The sequence below is a fragment of the Callorhinus ursinus genome, unplaced genomic scaffold (genome assembly GCF_003265705.2).
Source record: "Callorhinus ursinus isolate GAN/ISIS: 27379988/994484 unplaced genomic scaffold, GSC_fseal_2.0 scaffold15, whole genome shotgun sequence".
Lineage (NCBI taxonomy): Eukaryota > Metazoa > Chordata > Mammalia > Carnivora > Otariidae > Callorhinus > Callorhinus ursinus.
The window spans coordinates 38,400,203-38,410,633 of record NW_027397077.1 but is presented as its reverse complement, the minus strand read 5'-3'; positions in this window follow the sequence as shown (position 1 = coordinate 38,410,633).

Here is a 10,431-nt window from a genome sequence, read left to right as displayed (position 1 = left end):
ACTTTCCAGATGTTTCTTCTCTCTGGGACCAGTTCCAGAGCTCCCTGGAAGGTGATATGATGACCTTGGGCTTGAACCCAAAGAGTACAGGAAATTTTTGGCAGGTTGATGGTGGGTTTGGTGCCAACCCACTTAGAACCAAAACACTGTATGTTGGGCTCCCATGGAGGAAGGCATCTGCCTCCGCCTCCCATGGACTCAGAGGCCACCGCAGGCTCCTCTAGGGGACTGCCTGAGTGGCTGGATCCCCTGGAGGGAAGCAGGCAGGATGCACTTTAGGAAGGATTTATGTATGGGGAGTTGGTGGAAGATGAGGCATGCACTAGGTGTGGAATCAGGAGACATGGACCTTGAGAGACCATTGGTACAAAATCAACAGTAGTACAAGAAGCAGGTATTTAGCCTCTCTGGATCTGTTTCTCCATCACGTGGGTGAGCGTTGGAAAGATTTCTAGGGCCTTCCTAGTGAGCTCAGATACACTCGTGCATGTGCAGACACACACAAACACACGTCCACAATATACATTTTATTGCATCCTCCACTTGTTGGATGGTGAAATCACAAATCATTCATCTTTAATGATCAGCTTCCTCCAACTTACCCTAATGCTGGAAATGCATTTAGTAGATTATTGGTAGTAGCTATTAAAACCCGGGGCTGCCTTGCTCATGACAAGGCCCTCTTCCTCTGACTACCCTTGTAGCTGCCTCATGTCCTGTGGCTGGGTAGAGTTCATTTTATTATTAGCGCCAAAAAAAAAAATGATTAAGAAAGTTGATCCGCAGAGCTTGCATGTGGTCTTATCCAGTGTGTATGCAGTCATGCTGCATCACTTTCTCCCCGAGTGCAGGTAACTTAGAGCTGCTGGAGTGACCATCTTGTAGATGTAGAAACTGAGGCTGAGAGAGGGGGCACGTCTAGCAAGAATGCCCACCCAGTGAGCGCTGGAGCCGGGATTAGAACGTTAGTCGCCAGGTTCCAGGCTGGTCCTTTACTTATTTCACCTGTCATTTATAAAAGTAGAACTCCTCAAGTATGAGTCTTATGTGAGTCCTCTTAATTCCTAGGCAGATAGAAGTAGTGGGGAGGGGGTTATGTGTGGCCCAGAGCCTCATCCACCAGGGGCTTTTGAAGCAATTCCATGGATCTTTACAGCTCTACTTACAAACCAAGCAACCTGCCCCATTCATTTACTTAGTCTCTCATTCATCTATCCATTCAACAGACTCGTGATGAGCACTCATTATATCTTTGGCTCCATGCTTAAGTGAGCTACCTCCAGCCCTTCCAATAAATTCTCTGCCCTTGACTTTTTTCCTATGTTAAATTATTCAGATTTGTTTCTGTTGCTTTTCATCAATGAGCCCTAATAAGTACAAGGAGTTTGTACTATTTAGGTGGTGGAGCTGCTTTGGAAGATTTTAGGTAGGGGAGTATCTGGGACAGATTTGAATATTATATAGACCATGCTGTTAACTGAACAATGGATGGCTTGGTTCTTGTGGGCGTTGGGGGGAGAGAGAGGCAAGAAGATTGGTTAAGCAGTAATGAAGACCAGGAAGGAAATCCTAAAGGTATAAGCTATGTCAGTGCTTGTACCAAAGGCAGAAAAGTACCTTTGATTAAGAGCTTGGACTCTGATGATAGATCTGGGTTTGAATCCTAACTGTGCCACTTACTTGTAAGTATAAACATGGGCTAGTCACATAACTTTCCAAGTCTTTTTCATGATCCAGATAGGCTGGATAAGAGTATTTCTGCTAGTGGAGGGTTGGGAGAATTCACTGAAATAACTCAAGTGAAGCCTTCTCATTGCCTGGCTCACAGAAAGTGTTCAGTAAAGGCTGCTAACCATTAATGGTGAGGATGGTGGTGATGGTGGTGATGAGGATGATGATGATGCTGGTGATGGTGATGATAGTGATGATGGTGACTGTGAAGAGGAGGATGGTGCTGATTGTGGTGGTGGTGAGGATGGTGATGACTGATGACTGATGATGATGATGATGAAGATGATGGTGGTGGTGATGATGATGATCATGAAGGTGATGGTGGTGGTGGTGGTGATGATGGTGATAGAGAAGATAATGATGGTGATGATAATTATGATGACAGCTATCAGGGATGGAGATGACAAGTGGGATTTGAAGAAAAAGTCAGGGATGACTCTAGGAGTTCTAGGCCAGGTGACTGAGAGAGCACTTTTTAAGAAAAAAATACCACCCAGAATATATTAATATGGTTATATGCTTTTGTAGAATTTGAAAAGTTGGATATTGTATATCTTAACCCTAATTGGCTCCGCCTGCCTTCTCTGTCCACTCTGACTTCCCCTTCACTCCTGCCTGCTGTGTCTTATGTTGGGTGGTGGCGGGGCAGCTTCAGGAAGGCTGTGCAAGCTTCGTTAAATCTCCGTTTTATCACAATTCGCAGAACACCTGAATTATATTTACTTAACATTTCTTTACCTTGTCTTCTGGTTGTACATGGGAAGCCAAAATCATTTCCATAAATAGAAAGTGGATACAGAATTCAGTATGATGAAAATCAAAGTTAGTTAATGTTGGCTCGATACTGTTGCCGGCAAGGACTCCAAACCTGAGGCTTGCTCTCTGTTAAAAAGGGGGATCAGCTAGCGTTAGAAAGGTGTTAAAGGCACTGGCACCAAAAGTGAGCCCTTGTCCTTATAGACACCAGCAAGAGAATTATGGCAGAACGTGGTAAATTTCTCAGTGTGTGGGTCAGTGTTTTTTAGTGCCTGGGCTGTGGACCACCCAAAGCCATTCCTGAGCTGTGGGTGGAACTCACCCTATACCATGGATAGTCCTGCCCCAAAGATAGGCTGTCATATCACTGTGTCACATGGCTGCACTATCCAGGACCTGTAGAAATTGACATCAACAGGTGGACACAGGTAAAAATTAGCTCAGGATTAATCAGCTTGGCCTTTCAGGCTGGCTTCCTCAAGCAGGCAAAAGAAAGGCACCATCACACAAGGTTTCTATTTAGAGAAGGCATCTGAGCAACTGGGTTTGGGGTGGGCCAGGCTCTGCAGACGGGTTGTTCAAATCTCCAAAGCAAGCTTGCTGATGACGTCACTGGCCACGGCACAACAGTCGAGCTCGGAGACCACTGGGAATCAACTGAAGGGACAAGAAATCTTCGAGGAACTTCCCCAGAGGTACCCACTTCCCATGAAGGAGGCTGAAGCCAGCAAATTGGCCTCCCAGAAAAGAAAAATGAGGATGAGCACCCTCTCTGCCATGTTTTTAATGAGCGTGCTTTTCTCAGTCCCTGCCCTGCTCAATAGCAATTTGCTCAAATGACTTCCAGAAGGACTAATAAGCACTAACATCATCATGGACACCAAAATTGACCTTTGCAAACTATTTGTATCCTTTTAAAATTCTCTTTCTAGGCTGTAACATAAGCAGCGATGCTCAAAATATTGGCAACCTCTCCTTTTCAAGTCTTTAATTATAGAAGATTTCAAACATATGCAAGAGTAGGGAGAGTAGTATATAATGAGCCCCCTTGTACGCAGCACCCTGTTGCAGCAATATTAACTCACGGCCAGTCTTTCATCTATGACCACCTCCCCCTCCTCCATTACCCTGCTAGGGTATTTGGAAGGAAGTCCTAGAATTATGTTATTTCATCCACAAGTACTTAAGAATGTGTTAAGTTGAACCCTATGCTGTTGCTAATAGACAAACATATTTATTTGAAGTTGGCTTTGGCGTGAAGATTCAAACGGGGTCCACCTATTCTGGTAGCTTCTTCATGTTGGTTCTTTCTCTTCCTTCCACCAGCCTCCATCCTTTTTCTGTCCCCCAGGTGTATAGTCATCCCAAGGGGGCATTTGGGGAGGGAGGTACATTTGTTTTGGAACTCCCAAGCTCTTCTGGGGGTTGTCTGCTCTGTGGGGTTCCTACCCACCTCCTTTAGGCACTCAGAGAGGATCTATTTTCTATTTAGGAATGTTGATTCTCCACAAATTCTGATTCCTGAAAAAAGAAGTCCCAGAGATGAGAGAGCCAGTGAATTGGATGGTAGAAGGGCCTCCTTGGTGCTTCTGGACCCAGTGGGGGGCTGGCATGTCTGGTTAAGAATTGACAGAAGCCTCACCACTGCTCTGTGACCCTGGTCCAATCACTCAACCTCTCTGGGCTTTGGTTTCTTCATATGCCACAAGTGAGAATGTTTGTTAGTTATCATTCCTTTCCTTTCCCACCATGAGAATTGAGTCTGCCTTGTTCGTCGCTATAGCAAAATACCTAGCACGTCGTGAGCACTCACTCATCTGCCGGGCGAGTGGATGATGTGCTCTCAGGAACCCTTCCCCTCTGAAGCCCCGCTGTTCCACGACACCTAGCCTGGCTGGTCCTGCCCATGTGGAGAGGTCTCCCGTTCTCATCCCAGTGAGGGTAATCTCCCATCCCTACTTGGCTTGGCTGATGGAAAGGAAAATCATTGCAGAGAAGTGGTCAGAGACGTTGGAGGCCGCTTCCCCAGTGTCCTTGACTGAACGTCCCCCTCCTGGGTGACAGCCTTGGTCCCAGCGCTCAGCTCTATTTTGATCGCCATTTGGCATGTGTCACCTTACAGAGGCCCGGGCCCTCAGGGACAAAAGGCCAAAATCTGCTACAAGAATGGTAATTTGAGGAAACTTGGCCTCCGGCCTTGGGGCTTCGGTGTTCTTTGGGACCAGTTGAGTAATGATATCATGGACTAATTACTTTCGGGACTATGAAGGGCCTTGTCTCCAGGCTCAGCCGGTGTGAGGCCCCAGGGAGCCTAATTTAGGAAGAGGAATCAGTGGGATGGCAGCTGTTGAAAGCGCTTGGCTCACGCCTTCATCCAGAGAATTTAAGAAAAAGGCCATTTGAGGCACCTGGCTCTAGGCAGGTCTTCCCTCCTGAGGCCTCTTAGTTCTTAGAGATGAAAGGGCCCACAGAGGTCCTCTGGGCCCGAGAACACCCTTCCCAAACCCCTAAGAGGTGGTCATTCTGGCTGGGCTTGATTACTTCCAATGATAGGGACCTCAGTCTCCGGAGACAACCCTTTTGAATATTGGACAGCCCTAACTGCTGGACAGTGCCAACCTGGCTTCTACATGGCCCCGTCTGCCTTCATGCCCCTTCCCTTACCCTGGGTTCAGCCTGTGGAGCCACATAAAACACATTTAAATTCCTCTTCTTTGTGGCAATCCTTCAGATATTTGAAAGCAGCTCTTGTGTCATCCCCGAGTTTCTTCTCCAGGCTAAACATAGCTCTTTCAGCCATTGCTCATATGACATGGCTTCAGTCCGTGCCACGGTCCTCATCATTTTCCACTGGACGGGCACCAGCTTCTCACTGTCCTTTAGCTGAGAGGAGTCAGACACTCCCTTTATTCCGACCCTCACACATCCACTGTCACAGCTCTGTTTGGCAGACGCCCACCCTCTTTACATGCAACAAAACCCCCTACATCGTCCTCACACATGCTGCTGTTAAGCCGTGCCACCCACTCTGGGATTTGGGCAGCTGTGTCTCAGGGCCCAAGCACATGGCTTCCAACCATCTGTCCCCATTAAGGCTTCGCCTTGTTGAATTTGTGCTATTGTTCCAGGCTGTCTGGGTATTTTTGGGTCCTAATTCTCTCATTCACCATTGGCAGCCCCGCCCAGCTCTGGGCTGCCCACACAGTCGACTGGGGAGCTGCCTGTGCTCGCTGGGTCACTGGGCAACATGACCGGTGGGAACGCGCATGGGTGTCCCTTTCAGGCTCCTTCGAAGCCATTATTCAGCACCTGCTCAGGGCGGGCATTCGACACATTCCAGGTTGTAGGGTCCATTGGCTCCTGTTTCTTCACCTACTCCCGGGGACAGTCGGGGAGGCCAGGTTGCAATCCCAGTGTCCCAGATAGTCTGTGTCTGAGCACAGTCCCTGCTGACTTGTTCTGTTGAAGGCGATGAAGTGGTCAGCGGTGTCTCCTGCAGTGACCCCACGCTGCTCCTACTGTTCTCTGCTATCTGGAGGACCCTGGAGGAAGCCCTCCATGTTGTTCTGGAAGCCAGAGGGAGGCAAGCGTGGGGGTGGCAGCCACCTGTGTGGGGGCCTGGGGGCTGATCAGTGAAGGCTCTAGGCTCCTGGCTGAGGTCAACAGGAAGGGCTGGGTCCCGGGTGACAGGTGCAGGGAAAGGGGAGCCTCCCACCTCATATTGGCCTGCTTACCTGTGGAACCTTGTCCAGGGGCTGGGCTCAGTGGGTTTATAGCTAGAGGGGCTGTAGGTTTCAACATCTCTCTGGTTTATTTTTCTTCCCCCTTCCTCCCTTTCCTTCTTTCTCACTTTCCCCGCCTTCTCCTTTTCCTCCTTCCTTTCGGTGGTGCCTCCCCACCTGCCATCAAAGTCTGTCTTGGTGTTCGCCATTGCCCCGTGCCTCTGTGTGCCCGGGTTGCAGGCCAGGGGGCAAGATACATATCAATCACCAACATCCATCCTTCTGGTGGGGGGCGGGCCCAAAGTGCACACTGGGCTTCTGGGCGAGCCCAATGTTTGAGCTTCTACTCCATGCTCTTCATAAGCCCTTGAGCTCTCCATGGAATCATCGCACTTTGGGGTCCACATGACAACTTCCCAGATTAATTTTCACACCTGAAGGAGAGTGAAATTTGTCTGTTAGACACTTGGCTTATTTTGGGTTTGGAAAAATGTATGCCTGTAATAGGTGACCTTAAAGTTAGCCCAGGTTATTTTGGGATTCAGGATCCTTCTGAATTTGGGGACAAAGCCTGAGAGGGAGCAGCTCACCATAGGTCAGTGTGATCTGCTGGAACCAGGACCACTTGTGGTCTGGGAGCCTGGGAGAACCAGGAGCTCTCAGGACCTTCTGGAAAGAGTGTAGATTCTCACATCAGTCTTTGGTTTGTATGGTAGCTCTTCCTCTCACTGTGTGTGTGTGATGTTGAGCCTCTTAACCCCTCTGAGCCTCAGTTTTCCACATCTGTAAAATGGGGATAGTCCTTTGCAGTGTCAGTTGTGAGGATTCATTGAATTAGTGCACCACCTGGTAATAGCAGGCATTGTATTTCTAACTTCACTGTTACACCTCTAATAGCACTATAAGCTCTTTTGAAAAATCTGTCACTCTTCTAAAAAGGAAAACAAACTGATGGAGAATATGAATAATGTAGTTTCCATAGGGGGCTTGAATTATGGTTTCAAAATGAGTTCTAATACATGTCTCTCATGCATGTAACTTGGCATAAGTTTGCCTTTCTTCACTGTTAAGTTTTGTTAGGAAGTCTTTGGAGAGGTAAAGTACAGCTGCATTTCAAAAGAAAGATGCTAGGCTTGCCTTTGTTTGGGACAGCTGGGCCCCACAGAGCAAGCGTCTGTCCTGATGAACAATGACAGGTGGGCCCGGGGCCTGCCCTGATCTGTGCAGTGGGGTGGGGTGTCAATCGGGGAGCCTCCCTGGGGTGCCGAACTGGGAGCACTTTTGCGTGGCTACGACAACAGGACAGAACAGTGGCCTGGAGTATCATGCAGGAGGGATGTTGGGAGGCTTGGCCATTCACTTCTCCTGGGCTCCTGGCTAGGGAATGGGGTCCAGGAGCATCAAAGTGGGGAAGATTCCTCCTGCTCTGCTGACCTTCACTTCCGCCTCCCCCATTTGCAAGGCCAAGGTCTGAATTCCATGTTCTCCATCCCGCCTACTGTCCTCACTTATCTGCTCACCGGGCTCAGCCCAGCCCGGCTGCCAGCTCTCTGCAGGTCAAACTGAACTTTGTCTGATCATTTCTCTCCTGGATCTGTCTCCCTTTCCCCTTCCTCCCGAGTCTCAACATGGCACAGAGTCACTAGGATTTCCCAACTCTGAATTCCATGACATGGCCAGCCCATGCCATTCCTCACGAAGTTAAGTCAGCAGATTTCATACTATTTATAGGAAGATACAGCAGTTCAGACCTGGCGCCTCAGAGGCTGGCCTGGCGGCCACAATAAACTTTATTTTCTTTTCTCTTTTTTCTTTATTCTCTAACTTTTAAAGATGATTATTCTCATTGGGAAAGACTTAAAAAATAGAGAAACATAGAATGCTTAGAGTAAAATATTTAGGTTTCACTTCATTCAGTTCTGACACTTAACAGTTGGCATGTTTCTTTCTAGTCTTCTATGCATTTATATACATATCAGTGTAAATATAAATGCAAATACATATGTGTCTGTGCAGTAGAAAATTTAACCTTGCTCACTAGGGCGTCTGGTCTTAGCCCTCAGCTCCTGGGAGGTGACCCTCATTTGCCAGGCGGCATTGGGCCAGCCAGATAGTCACAGTTGATTTAGGGTGAGGGTGGCCATGCCAGAGAGACCAACAATGTGATTTAGGGTGGGGGCTTTGGGTCATGCTCTGTTGACCTGCAGATGAGACCAACCAAGGAATCATTCATGCCTATGTAATGAGCCCCAGTAAACACTCTGAACGCTAAGACCTGGGTGAGCTTCCCCTGTTGGTGGTACTCTGTGCATATTGTCACACATGGATGCCAGGAGAGTAGCATGTCCATGACTCAATGGGGGGAGGACAATGGGAGCTCTATGTCTGGCCCCTCTCCTGGACTCTGCCCTAGGTACCTCTTCTTTTGACTGATTTTAATCTGTATCCTTTCTCTGTAATAAACCATAACTGTGAGTGTAAGAGTTTTCATGAGTTCTGTGAGTTTTTCTAGCAAATTATTGTCCCTGAGGGTTTGGGGCAGCCCCCTGAATTTGCAATTGGTGTCATAAGTGAAGGTTATCTTGGGGACAGGGCCCTCTGACTTTGTAGTTGGTTGGTCTAAACTCATCACTGTGTGAATTTACATGTGTGTGTGCATGCGTGTGTGTGTGTGTGTATTTAAAATTACGTAATTGGGAATTCTATTCATGGTGCTGGCACTTGAATTACTTCACCTTTCATGTGCTTGGAGATCATCTTTTAAGGCTTCTGTGCCTTAGTTTCCTAGGGTATAAAATGGGATTAGTAGCACCACCTATATCCATAGGGTGTTATGAGGAGTGAATGAATGAATGAATGCATGAATATTTTTTTAAAAAGTTCTTAGTACCTGGCGTGGAGTTAGGGCTACCTGAGTGATGATGGTGATGGTGGTGATGATGATGATTTCCATACCAGACCACTGAAGTCTAGCTTATTGCTTTTAATAGCTGATTAATGGTTATCACTTCTGTGATTTCCCTTTGGGTATCCCACAGAGAGCGTAGTAGGTTGGGGGCTGGAGTGATTTATGGGAAATGACTCTTTGCTGCACTACAAGGTCAGATAAATTAGCCAGCTGATCTAGAACAAGTGTTTATTGAGCACCAATTATGTATTGAGCAAACATTAATTTGGCATACACTGTGTGCAGAAGCGCTGTCCTGCAAACTGTGGAATTATCAAAGCAAATGTACCTTCAGGGAAAGAAAAAGAAGAGAATGAGCAACCATTGGAACACACTGTGAATCTGTTCTTTCATTTTATCCTTACTGCAGCCCTATGAGGGAAATATTAGGACCCCCCCATTTTCCAGAAGAGAAAGCTGAGTCTCACATGCAGAAACTTGCCCACCTTGATCCCACCAGGATGTGTTGGGGGCCAAACTGAAGTCCAGGTGTGCTGTTTTTCAGAGCGTTTTTGCACAAGACCCGGACCTTGGCCTGAGACCGCTCATGTTTCTTTGGAGAAGGTGTGTCAGTGGTGGGAAAGACCAGACATGACACAATTATTAGTATTATTATTATTTTTAAAGATTTTATTTGTCAGAGATAGAGAGAGAGAGACAGAGCACAAGCAGGGGGAGAAGCAGGCAGGCTCCCCGCTGATCCCAGGACCGAGGAGCAGGCTCCTCGATCCTGGGATCATGACCCAAGCCGAAGGCAGCCGCTTAACCAACTGAGCTACCCAGGCGTCCCCAGACATGACACAATTAAAGAAAGCTTCAACTCTTAGAAGCACGTCCCTGTTTGTAAAGTTGCTCTGTTAACCAGTGTAGCATTGGAATTTTCAGAATGACTCTGACATAGGCAAGCATCATTACTCCCATTTGCAGATGGGAAAACTGAGGCTCAAAGGGGCTAAGTGCCTTGTCCAGCTGAAACATCTAATAAGGGGCAGAACTGGGAGTTGAGTCTGCATGCTGCAGTGAGTGGGCATAATAGACCTACTGCAAGTGACTGTCTCAGTGACCAGGAGGGACGGGCTCCTGCGGGCAGGAACTCTTGCTCCACCCTTGGACCTTGCCACCTGTCGCTGGAGGGTGCATGCGTCTTCTTGGATTCCTAACTCCTTTCTCTTCTGGGCTAGCTGCTTGAGTCCTCAGGACCCTGGAAGCACATTCCTTTGGGCTCTTGGTAATGGGGCATTTCAAAATGGATACTAAATTAAAAATAAAAGCCTT